This window comes from Mesoplodon densirostris, unplaced genomic scaffold (genome assembly GCF_025265405.1).
Source record: "Mesoplodon densirostris isolate mMesDen1 unplaced genomic scaffold, mMesDen1 primary haplotype scaffold_46, whole genome shotgun sequence".
NCBI classification, from domain to species: Eukaryota; Metazoa; Chordata; class Mammalia; order Artiodactyla; family Ziphiidae; genus Mesoplodon; species Mesoplodon densirostris.
In genome coordinates this window covers 3,317,505-3,330,463 of record NW_026778200.1, presented here as the reverse complement: position 1 = coordinate 3,330,463, position 12,959 = coordinate 3,317,505, and positions in this window count along the sequence as shown.

Here is a 12,959-nt window from a genome sequence, read left to right as displayed (position 1 = left end):
AGCAAAACCAAAAAACAGGGAAATTCTTTACAATTCCTTCAGGGTGTCTGAGGAAACCTGGAAAGACCCTATCTACAATGACAGCTGGATGTGGCATAAGGCTGGACACTTGGGACTGAGAGGATTGGTGAGATTGGGTGAGCAAATGCAGACCCTTTCAAGCAATAATGCATGGCCCCCATTCCATGGGTCCCAACTCTCCAGGTTCAAGGGAATATTACTACAGCTATAACATGTACAGGAAACCTAGAGAATGGACACACTGTGAATACGAAAGGTTTCTAAAACTCAACGAATAGTCCCTCTCCTGGTGCTCCAGTTTGACTTTCCAACTGCCTTACTATCAATCTCCCAACTTGGAGAGACAGGCCCTTTAACCTCCTGGTTTGCACAGGTTCCCAATTTGGCAGAGGATGGAAGGGACGAGGGAGAACCCATGAGAGAGTAGCTGTTAGGCATTTGGACGGGCACATGTCACTCTAATTTCCCGGCAGGAAGAAGAATTAACCAAAGTCTCAGCCACCCACCGGGAACCAGTATAGGACTTGATCCAAAATTTTGGACTTGCGTTCAGCTCACAAAAAACGAGTTGAGAAATGGAGCTCAGGGGCACAGCAATTCACAAACTGGCAGAGTGATAAAGGACAACTATCGTCCAAAAATCTGTTGAGGGAAGTCAACGAGGCGGACTTGAAAGCGAGGCAAAATAGCAGGAAACAGATTTCAAGAGGTACCTTGGAATCGCCTGTAAAGCACAGGAAGAGGGGCACAACTTGGACAATGGTGCACTTGGCCAAAAAGGGCGTATGCGTTTTCTCCTGAATATATTCAGGAGAAAACGCATACGCCCTTTTTGGCCAAGCAAGCAAGCGGGCAATGCAAATCTGCACTACAAAGAAGTATCACTTCCCACCGGTCAAAAGGGACATCCACAAAATGTGTAAAAACCAGAAAGGCAAGACAGGCCCTGGAGCACTGGGAGCCTTGTTATGCTGATGGGCGGGATGTAAATTGCCAACTGCCTCACTGGAGGAGTGCATTGTGTTCCCTAAAAGAAGTAAACAACAGAGCTACAGAGCCAAGGCCACTTCCAGTCTAGGGAATATACCTTGGGAAAACTGAAAATCAATAAGAAAGAGCCACCTCCAAATTTAGGGCTGCACTGACTACAAGAACCTCAACTTGGGTACACCTTAAATATCCCAGGAAATATAAAAATGGTTCAAAACATTGTGGTACTTACGTACGATGGAATATCCCTCAGCCATGAAATCAATGTCATACGACCAGTAGCAGCAAAGTGAGTGGATTCAGGTACGATGATTCTAAGTGAAATAAGTCACACAGAAAAAGAAACTTATCATAAGATATCACTTATGAAGATCCTGTAAACATGGCTACACGTGAACTGAGTTAGGAAAGAGAACAGAGTCTCACATTTAGAAAACACACTTATGCCTGCATAAAGGGGAAGGAGAGGTGGGGTGATGCATAAAACCAGAGTTTGATATAAGCACAGGGACCGTTTCAAAAACCAACTTTGGAATTGACAAGACCGACACCTTCCTTAGTGAAAGAGACTCAAAACCCCATATTTCCCACAGAGGAATATATCTGACTAGTAAGAATCTTAAAACCTATGTATTGATATGTCTCCATAAGGGAATCAAGTGTGTCTAGAGTGGCATAAACATGGCAGTGAGAATCAGCTCAAACCCACTATAAAAAGGAATTTCAAAAGCAAAACCAAAAAACAGGGAAATTCTTTACAATTCCTTCAGGGTGTCTGAGGAAACCTGAAAAGACCCTATCTACAATGACAGCTGGATGTGGCATAAGGCTGGACACTTGGGACTGAGAGGATTGGTGAGATTGGGTGAGCAAATGCAGACCCTTTCAAGCAATAATGCATGGCCCCCATTCCATGGGTCCCAACTCTCCAGGTTCAAGGGAATATTACTACAGCTATAACATGTACAGGAAACCTAGAGAATGGACACACTGTGAATACGAAAGGTTTCTAAAACTCAACGAATAGTCCCTCTCCTGGTGCTCCAGTTTGACTTTCCAACTGCCTTACTATCAATCTCCCAACTTGGAGAGACAGGCCCTTTAACCTCCTGGTTTGCACAGGTTCCCAATTTGGCAGAGGATGGAAGGGACGAGGGAGAACCCATGAGAGAGTAGCTGTTAGGCATTTGGACGGGCACATGTCACTCTAATTTCCCGGCAGGAAGAAGAATTAACCAAAGTCTCAGCCACCCACCGGGAACCAGTATAGGACAGGATCCAAAATTTTGGACTTGCGTTCAGCTCACAAAAAACGAGTTGAGAAATGGAGCTCAGGGGCACAGCAATTCACAAACTGGCAGAGTGATAAAGGACAACTATCGTCCAAAAATCTGTTGAGGGAAGTCAACGAGGCGGACTTGAAAGCGAGGCAAAATTGCAGGAAACAGATTTCAAGAGGTACCTTGGAATCGCCTGTAAAGCACAGGAAGAGGGGCACAACTTGGACAATGGTGCACTTGGCCAAAAAGGGCGTATGCGTTTTCTCCTGAATATATTCAGGAGAAAACGCATACGCCCTTTTTGGCCAAGCAAGCAAGCGGGCAATGCAAATCTGCACTACAAAGAAGTATCACTTACCACCGGTCAAAAGGGACATCCACAAAATGTGTAAAATCCAGAAAGGCAAGACAGGCCCTGGAGAACTGGGAGCCTTGTTATGCTGATGGGCGGGATGTAAATTGCCAACTGCCTCACTGGAGGAGTGCATTGTGTTCCCTAAAACAAGTAAACAACAGAGCTACAGAGCCAAGGCCACTTCGAGTCTAGGGAATATACCTGGGGAAAACTGAAAATCAATAAGAAAGAGCCACCTCCAAATTTAGGGCTGCACTGGCTACAAGAACCTCAACTTGGGTACACCTTAAATATCCCAGGAAATATAAAAATGGTTTAAAACATTGTGGTACTTACGTACGATGGAATATCCCTCAGCCATGAAATCAATGTCATAAGACCAGTAGCAGCAAAGTGAGTGGATTCAGGTACGATGATTCTAAGTGAAATAAGTCACACAGAAAAAGAATCTTATCATAAGATATCACTTATGAAGATCCTGTAAACATGGCTACACGTGAACTGAGTTAGGAAAGAGAACAGAGTCTCACATTTAGAAAACACTCTTATGCCTGCATAAAGGGGAAGGAGAGGTGGGGTGATGCATAAAACCAGAGTTTGATATAAGCACAGGGACCGTTTCAAAAACCAACTTTGGAATTGACAAGACCGACACCTTCCTCAGTGAAAGAGACTCAAAACCCCATATTTCCCACAGAGGAATATATCTGACTAGTAAGAATCTTAAAACCTATGTATTGATATGTCTCTATAAGGGAATCAAGTGTGTCTAGAGTGGCATAAACATGGCAGCGAGAATCAGCTCAAACCCACTATAAAAAGGAATTTCAAAAGCAAAACCAAAAAACAGGGAAATTCTTTACAATTCCTTCAGGGTGTCTGAGGAAACCTGGAAAGACCCTATCTACAATGACAGCTGGATGTGGCATAAGGCTGGACACTTGGGACTGAGAGGATTGGTGAGATTGGGTGAGCAAATGCAGACCCTTTCAAGCAATAATGCATGGCCCCCATTCCATGGGTCCCAACTCTCCAGGTTCAAGGGAATATTACTACAGCTATAACATGTACAGGAAACCTAGAGAATGGACACACTGTGAATACGAAAGGTTTCTAAAACTCAACGAATAGTCCCTCTCCTGGTGCTCCAGTTTGACTTTCCAACTGCCTTACTATCAATCTCCCAACTTGGAGAGACAGGCCCTTTAACCTCCTGGTTTGCACAGGTTCCCAATTTGGCAGAGGATGGAAGGGACGAGGGAGAACCCATGAGAGAGTAGCTGTTAGGCATTTGGACGGGCACATGTCACTCTAATTTCCCGGCAGGAAGAAGAATTAACCAAAGTCTCAGCCACCCACCGGGAACCAGTATAGGACATGATCCAAAATTTTGGACTTGCGTTCAGCTCACAAAAAACGAGTTGAGAAATGGAGCTCAGGGGCACAGCAATTCACAAACTGGCAGAGTGATAAAGGACAACTATCGTCCAAAAATCTGTTGAGGGAAGTCAACGAGGCGGACTTGAAAGCGAGGCAAAATAGCAGGAAACAGATTTCAAGAGGTACCTTGGAATCGCCTGTAAAGCACAGGAAGAGGGGCACAACTTGGACAATGGTGCACTTGGCCAAAAAGGGCGTATGCGTTTTCTCCTGAATATATTCAGGAGAAAACGCATACGCCCTTTTTGGCCAAGCAAGCAAGCGGGCAATGCAAATCTGCACTACAAAGAAGTATCACTTCCCACCGGTCAAAAGGGACATCCACAAAATGTGTAAAAACCAGAAAGGCAAGACAGGCCCTGGAGAACTGGGAGCCTTGTTATGCTGATGGGCGGGATGTAAATTGCCAACTGCCTCACTGGAGGAGTGCATTGTGTTCCCTAAAAGAAGAAAACAACAGAGCTACAGAGCCAAGGCCACTTCCAGTCTAGGGAATATACCTTGGGAAAACTGAAAATCAATAAGAAAGAGCCACCTCCCAATTTAGGGCTGCACTGGCTACAAGAACCTCAACTTGGGTACACCTTAAATATCCCAGGAAATATAAAAATGGTTCAAAACATTGTGGTACTTACGTACGATGGAATATCCCTCAGCCATGAAATCCATGTCATACGACCAGTAGCAGCAAAGTGAGTGGATTCAGGTACGATGATTCTAAGTGAAATAAGTCACACAGAAAAAGAAACTTATCATAAGATATCACTTATGAAGATCCTGTAAACATGGCTACACGTGAACTGAGTTAGGAAAGAGAACAGAGTCCCACATTTAGAAAACACTCTTATGCCTGCATAAAGGGGAAGGAGAGGTGGGGTGATGCATAAAACCAGAGTTTGATATAAGCACAGGGACCGTTCCAAAAACCAACTTTGGAATAGACAAGACCTACACCTTCCTCAGTGAAAGAGACTCAAAACCCCATATTTCCCGCAGAGGAATATATCTGACTAGTAAGAATCTTAAAACCTATGTATTGATATGACTCCATAAGGGAATCAAGTGTGTCTAGAGTGGCATAAACATGGCAGCGAGAATCAGCTCAAACCCACTATAAAAAGGAATTTCAAAAGCAAAACCAAAAAACAGGGAAATTCTTTACAATTCCTTCAGGGTGTCTGAGGAAACCTGGAAAGACCCTGTCTACAATGACAGCTGGATGTGGCATAAGGCTGGACACTTGGGACTGAGAGGATTGGTGAGATTGGGTGAGCAAATGCAGACCCTTTCAAGCAATAATGCATGGCCCCCATTCCATGGGTCCCAACTCTCCAGGTTCAAGGGAATATTACTACAGCTATAACATGTACAGGAAACCTAGAGAATGGACACACTGTGAATACGAAAGGTTTCTAAAACTCAACGAATAGTCCCTCTCCTGGTGCTCCAGTTTGACTTTCCAACTGCCTTACTATCAATCTCCCAACTTGGAGAGACAGGCCCTTTAACCTCCTGGTTTGCACAGGTTCCCAATTTGGCAGAGGATGGAAGGGACGAGGGAGAACCCATGAGAGAGTAGCTGTTAGGCATTTGGACGGGCACATGTCACTCTAATTTCCCGGCAGGAAGAAGAATTAACCAAAGTCTCAGCCAACCACCGGGAACCAGTATAGGACAGGATCCAAAATTTTGGACTTGCGTTCAGCTCGCAAAAAACGAGTTGAGAAATGGAGCTCAGGGGCACAGCAATTCACAAACTGGCAGAGTGATAAAGGACAACTATCGTCCAAAAATCTGTTGAGGGAAGTCAACGAGGCGGACTTGAAAGCGAGGCAAAATAGCAGGAAACAGATTTCAAGAGGTACCTTGGAATCGCCTGTAAAGCACAGGAAGAGGGGCACAACTTGGACAATGGTGCACTTGGCCAAAAAGGGCGTATGCGTTTTCTCCTGAATATATTCAGGAGAAAACGCATACGCCCTTTTTGGCCAAGCAAGCAAGCGGGCAATGCAAATCTGCACTACAAAGAAGTATCACTTCCCACCGGTCAAAAGGGACATCCACAAAATGTGTAAAAACCAGAAAGGCAAGACAGGCCCTGGAGAACTGGGAGCCTTGTTATGCTGATGGGCGGGATGTAAATTGCCAACTGCCTCACTGGAGGAGTGCATTGTGTTCCCTAAAACAAGTAAACAACAGAGCTACAGAGCCAAGGCCACTTCCAGTCTAGGGAATATACCTTGGGAAAACTGAAAATCAATAAGAAAGAGCCACCTCCCAATTTAGGGCTGCACTGGCTACAAGAACCTCAACTTGGGTACACCTTAAATATCCCAGGAAATATAAAAATGGTTCAAAACATTGTGGTACTTACGTACGATGGAATATCCCTCAGCCATGAAATCCATGTCATACGACCAGTAGCAGCAAAGTGAGTGGATTCAGGTACGATGATTCTAAGTGAAATAAGTCACACAGAAAAAGAAACTTATCATAAGATATCACTTATGAAGATCCTGTAAACATGGCTACACGTGAACTGAGTTAGGAAAGAGAACAGAGTCCCACATTTAGAAAACACTCTTATGCCTGCATAAAGGGGCAGGAGAGGTGGGGTGATGCATAAAACCAGAGTTTGATATAAGCACAGGGACCGTTCCAAAAACCAACTTTGGAATAGACAAGACCTACACCTTCCTCAGTGAAAGAGACTCAAAACCCCATATTTCCCGCAGAGGAATATATCTGACTAGTAAGAATCTTAAAACCTATGTATTGATATGTCTCCATAAGGGAATCAAGTGTGTCTAGAGTGGCATAAACATGGCAGCGAGAATCAGCTCAAACCCACTATAAAAAGGAATTTCAAAAGCAAAACCAAAAAACAGGGAAATTCTTTACAATTCCTTCAGGGTGTCTGAGGAAACCTGGAAAGACCCTATCTACAATGACAGCTGGATGTGGCATAAGGCTGGACACTTGGGACTGAGAGGATTGGTGAGATTGGGTGAGCAAATGCAGACCCTTTCAAGCAATAATGCATGGCCCCCATTCCATGGGTCCCAACTCTCCAGGTTCAAGGGAATATTACTACAGCTATAACATGTACAGGAAACCTAGAGAATGGACACACTGTGAATACGAAAGGTTTCTAAAACTCAACGAATAGTCCCTCTCCTGGTGCTCCAGTTTGACTTTCCAACTGCCTTACTATCAATCTCCCAACTTGGAGAGACAGGCCCTTTAACCTCCTGGTTTGCACAGGTTCCCAATTTGGCAGAGGATGGAAGGGACGAGGGAGAACCCATGAGAGAGTAGCTGTTAGGCATTTGGACGGGCACATGTCACTCTAATTTCCCGGCAGGAAGAAGAATTAACCAAAGTCTCAGCCACCCACCGGGAACCAGTATAGGACAGGATCCAAAATTTTGGACTTGCGTTCAGCTCACAAAAAACGAGTTGAGAAATGGAGCTCAGGGGCACAGCAATTCACAAACTGGCAGAGTGATAAAGGACAACTATCGTCCAAAAATCTGTTGAGGGAAGTCAACGAGGCGGACTTGAAAGCGAGGCAAAATAGCAGGAAACAGATTTCAAGAGGTACCTTGGAATCGCCTGTAAAGCACAGGAAGAGGGGCACAACTTGGACAATGGTGCACTTGGCCAAAAAGGGCGTATGCGTTTTCTCCTGAATATATTCAGGAGAAAACGCATACGCCCTTTTTGGCCAAGCAAGCAAGCGGGCAATGCAAATCTGCACTACAAAGAAGTATCACTTCCCACCGGTCAAAAGGGACATCCACAAAATGTGTAAAAACCAGAAAGGCAAGACAGGCCCTGGAGAACTGGGAGCCTTGTTATGCTGATGGGCGGGATGTAAATTGCCAACTGCCTCACTGGAGGAGTGCATTGTGTTCCCTAAAAGAAGAAAACAACAGAGCTACAGAGCCAAGGCCACTTCCAGTCTAGGGAATATACCTTGGGAAAACTGAAAATCAATAAGAAAGAGCCACCTCCCAATTTAGGGCTGCACTGGCTACAAGAACCTCAACTTGGGTACACCTTAAATATCCCAGGAAATATAAAAATGGTTCAAAACATTGTGGTACTTACGTACGATGGAATATCCCTCAGCCATGAAATCCATGTCATACGACCAGTAGCAGCAAAGTGAGTGGATTCAGGTACGATGATTCTAAGTGAAATAAGTCACACAGAAAAAGAAACTTATCATAAGATATCACTTATGAAGATCCTGTAAACATGGCTACACGTGAACTGAGTTAGGAAAGAGAACAGAGTCCCACATTTAGAAAACACTCTTATGCCTGCATAAAGGGGAAGGAGAGGTGGGGTGATGCATAAAACCAGAGTTTGATATAAGCACAGGGACCGTTCCAAAAACCAACTTTGGAATAGACAAGACCTACACCTTCCTCAGTGAAAGAGACTCAAAACCCCATATTTCCCGCAGAGGAATATATCTGACTAGTAAGAATCTTAAAACCTATGTATTGATATGACTCCATAAGGGAATCAAGTGTGTCTAGAGTGGCATAAACATGGCAGCGAGAATCAGCTCAAACCCACTATAAAAAGGAATTTCAAAAGCAAAACCAAAAAACAGGGAAATTCTTTATAATTCCTTCAGGGTGTCTGAGGAAACCTGGAAAGACCCTGTCTACAATGACAGCTGGATGTGGCATAAGGCTGGACACTTGGGACTGAGAGGATTGGTGAGATTGGGTGAGCAAATGCAGACCCTTTCAAGCAATAATGCATGGCCCCCATTCCATGGGTCCCAACTCTCCAGGTTCAAGGGAATATTACTACAGCTATAACATGTACAGGAAACCTAGAGAATGGACACACTGTGAATACGAAAGGTTTCTAAAACTCAACGAATAGTCCCTCTCCTGGTGCTCCAGTTTGACTTTCCAACTGCCTTACTATCAATCTCCCAACTTGGAGAGACAGGCCCTTTAACCTCCTGGTTTGCACAGGTTCCCAATTTGGCAGAGGATGGAAGGGACGAGGGAGAACCCATGAGAGAGTAGCTGTTAGGCATTTGGACGGGCACATGTCACTCTAATTTCCCGGCAGGAAGAAGAATTAACCAAAGTCTCAGCCAACCACCGGGAACCAGTATAGGACAGGATCCAAAATTTTGGACTTGCGTTCAGCTCGCAAAAAACGAGTTGAGAAATGGAGCTCAGGGGCACAGCAATTCACAAACTGGCAGAGTGATAAAGGACAACTATCGTCCAAAAATCTGTTGAGGGAAGTCAACGAGGCGGACTTGAAAGCGAGGCAAAATAGCAGGAAACAGATTTCAAGAGGTACCTTGGAATCGCCTGTAAAGCACAGGAAGAGGGGCACAACTTGGACAATGGTGCACTTGGCCAAAAAGGGCGTATGCGTTTTCTCCTGAATATATTCAGGAGAAAACGCATACGCCCTTTTTGGCCAAGCAAGCAAGCGGGCAATGCAAATCTGCACTACAAAGAAGTATCACTTCCCACCGGTCAAAAGGGACATCCACAAAATGTGTAAAAACCAGAAAGGCAAGACAGGCCCTGGAGAACTGGGAGCCTTGTTATGCTGATGGGCGGGATGTAAATTGCCAACTGCCTCACTGGAGGAGTGCATTGTGTTCCCTAAAACAAGTAAACAACAGAGCTACAGAGCCAAGGCCACTTCCAGTCTAGGGAATATACCTTGGGAAAACTGAAAATCAATAAGAAAGAGCCACCTCCCAATTTAGGGCTGCACTGGCTACAAGAACCTCAACTTGGGTACACCTTAAATATCCCAGGAAATATAAAAATGGTTCAAAACATTGTGGTACTTACGTACGATGGAATATCCCTCAGCCATGAAATCCATGTCATACGACCAGTAGCAGCAAAGTGAGTGGATTCAGGTACGATGATTCTAAGTGAAATAAGTCACACAGAAAAAGAAACTTATCATAAGATATCACTTATGAAGATCCTGTAAACATGGCTACACGTGAACTGAGTTAGGAAAGAGAACAGAGTCCCACATTTAGAAAACACTCTTATGCCTGCATAAAGGGGCAGGAGAGGTGGGGTGATGCATAAAACCAGAGTTTGATATAAGCACAGGGACCGTTCCAAAAACCAACTTTGGAATAGACAAGACCTACACCTTCCTCAGTGAAAGAGACTCAAAACCCCATATTTCCCGCAGAGGAATATATCTGACTAGTAAGAATCTTAAAACCTATGTATTGATATGTCTCCATAAGGGAATCAAGTGTGTCTAGAGTGGCATAAACATGGCAGCGAGAATCAGCTCAAACCCACTATAAAAAGGAATTTCAAAAGCAAAACCAAAAAACAGGGAAATTCTTTACAATTCCTTCAGGGTGTCTGAGGAAACCTGGAAAGACCCTATCTACAATGACAGCTGGATGTGGCATAAGGCTGGACACTTGGGACTGAGAGGATTGGTGAGATTGGGTGAGCAAATGCAGACCCTTTCAAGCAATAATGCATGGCCCCCATTCCATGGGTCCCAACTCTCCAGGTTCAAGGGAATATTACTACAGCTATAACATGTACAGGAAACCTAGAGAATGGACACACTGTGAATACGAAAGGTTTCTAAAACTCAACGAATAGTCCCTCTCCTGGTGCTCCAGTTTGACTTTCCAACTGCCTTACTATCAATCTCCCAACTTGGAGAGACAGGCCCTTTAACCTCCTGGTTTGCACAGGTTCCCAATTTGGCAGAGGATGGAAGGGACGAGGGAGAACCCATGAGAGAGTAGCTGTTAGGCATTTGGACGGGCACATGTCACTCTAATTTCCCGGCAGGAAGAAGAATTAACCAAAGTCTCAGCCACCCACCGGGAACCAGTATAGGACAGGATCCAAAATTTTGGACTTGCGTTCAGCTCACAAAAAACGAGTTGAGAAATGGAGCTCAGGGGCACAGCAATTCACAAACTGGCAGAGTGATAAAGGACAACTATCGTCCAAAAATCTGTTGAGGGAAGTCAACGAGGCGGACTTGAAAGCGAGGCAAAATAGCAGGAAACAGATTTCAAGAGGTACCTTGGAATCGCCTGTAAAGCACAGGAAGAGGGGCACAACTTGGACAATGGTGCACTTGGCCAAAAAGGGCGTATGCGTTTTCTCCTGAATATATTCAGGAGAAAACGCATACGCCCTTTTTGGCCAAGCAAGCAAGCGGGCAATGCAAATCTGCACTACAAAGAAGTATCACTTCCCACCGGTCAAAAGGGACATCCACAAAATGTGTAAAAACCAGAAAGGCAAGACAGGCCCTGGAGAACTGGGAGCCTTGTTATGCTGATGGGCGGGATGTAAATTGCCAACTGCCTCACTGGAGGAGTGCATTGTGTTCCCTAAAACAAGTAAACAACAGAGCTACAGAGCCAAGGCCACTTCCAGTCTAGGGAATATACCTTGGGAAAACTGAAAATCAATAAGAAAGAGCCACCTCCCAATTTAGGGCTGCACTGGCTACAAGAACCTCAACTTGGGTACACCTTAAATATCCCAGGAAATATAAAAATGGTTCAAAACATTGTGGTACTTACGTACGATGGAATATCCCTCAGCCATGAAATCCATGTCATACGACCAGTAGCAGCAAAGTGAGTGGATTCAGGTACGATGATTCTAAGTGAAATAAGTCACACAGAAAAAGAAACTTATCATAAGATATCACTTATGAAGATCCTGTAAACATGGCTACACGTGAACTGAGTTAGGAAAGAGAACAGAGTCCCACATTTAGAAAACACTCTTATGCCTGCATAAAGGGGAAGGAGAGGTGGGGTGATGCATAAAACCAGAGTTTGATATAAGCACAGGGACCGTTCCAAAAACCAACTTTGGAATAGACAAGACCTACACCTTCCTCAGTGAAAGAGACTCAAAACCCCATATTTCCCGCAGAGGAATATATCTGACTAGTAAGAATCTTAAAACCTATGTATTGATATGACTCCATAAGGGAATCAAGTGTGTCTAGAGTGGCATAAACATGGCAGCGAGAATCAGCTCAAACCCACTATAAAAAGGAATTTCAAAAGCAAAACCAAAAAACAGGGAAATTCTTTACAATTCCTTCAGGGTGTCTGAGGAAACCTGGAAAGACCCTGTCTACAATGACAGCTGGATGTGGCATAAGGCTGGACACTTGGGACTGAGAGGATTGGTGAGATTGGGTGAGCAAATGCAGACCCTTTCAAGCAATAATGCATGGCCCCCATTCCATGGGTCCCAACTCTCCAGGTTCAAGGGAATATTACTACAGCTATAACATGTACAGGAAACCTAGAGAATGGACACACTGTGAATACGAAAGGTTTCTAAAACTCAACGAATAGTCCCTCTCCTGGTGCTCCAGTTTGACTTTCCAACTGCCTTACTATCAATCTCCCAACTTGGACAGACAGGCCCTTTAACCTCCTGGTTTGCACAGGTTCCCAATTTGGCAGAGGATGGAAGGGACGAGGGAGAACCCATGAGAGAGTAGCTGTTAGGCATTTGGACGGGCACATGTCACTCTAATTTCCCGGCAGGAAGAAGAATTAACCAAAGTCTCAGCCACCCACCGGGAACCAGTATAGGACAGGATCCAAAATTTTGGACTTGCGTTCAGCTCCCAAAAAACGAGTTGAGAGATGGAGCTCAGGGGCACAGCAATTCACAAACTGGCAGAGTGATAAAGGACAACTATCGTCCAAAAATCTGTTGAGGGAAGTCAACGAGGCGGACTTGAAAGCGAGGCAAAATAGCAGGAAACAGATTTCAAGAGGTACCTTGGAATCGCCTGTAAAGCACAGGAAGAGGGGCACAACTTGGACAATGGTG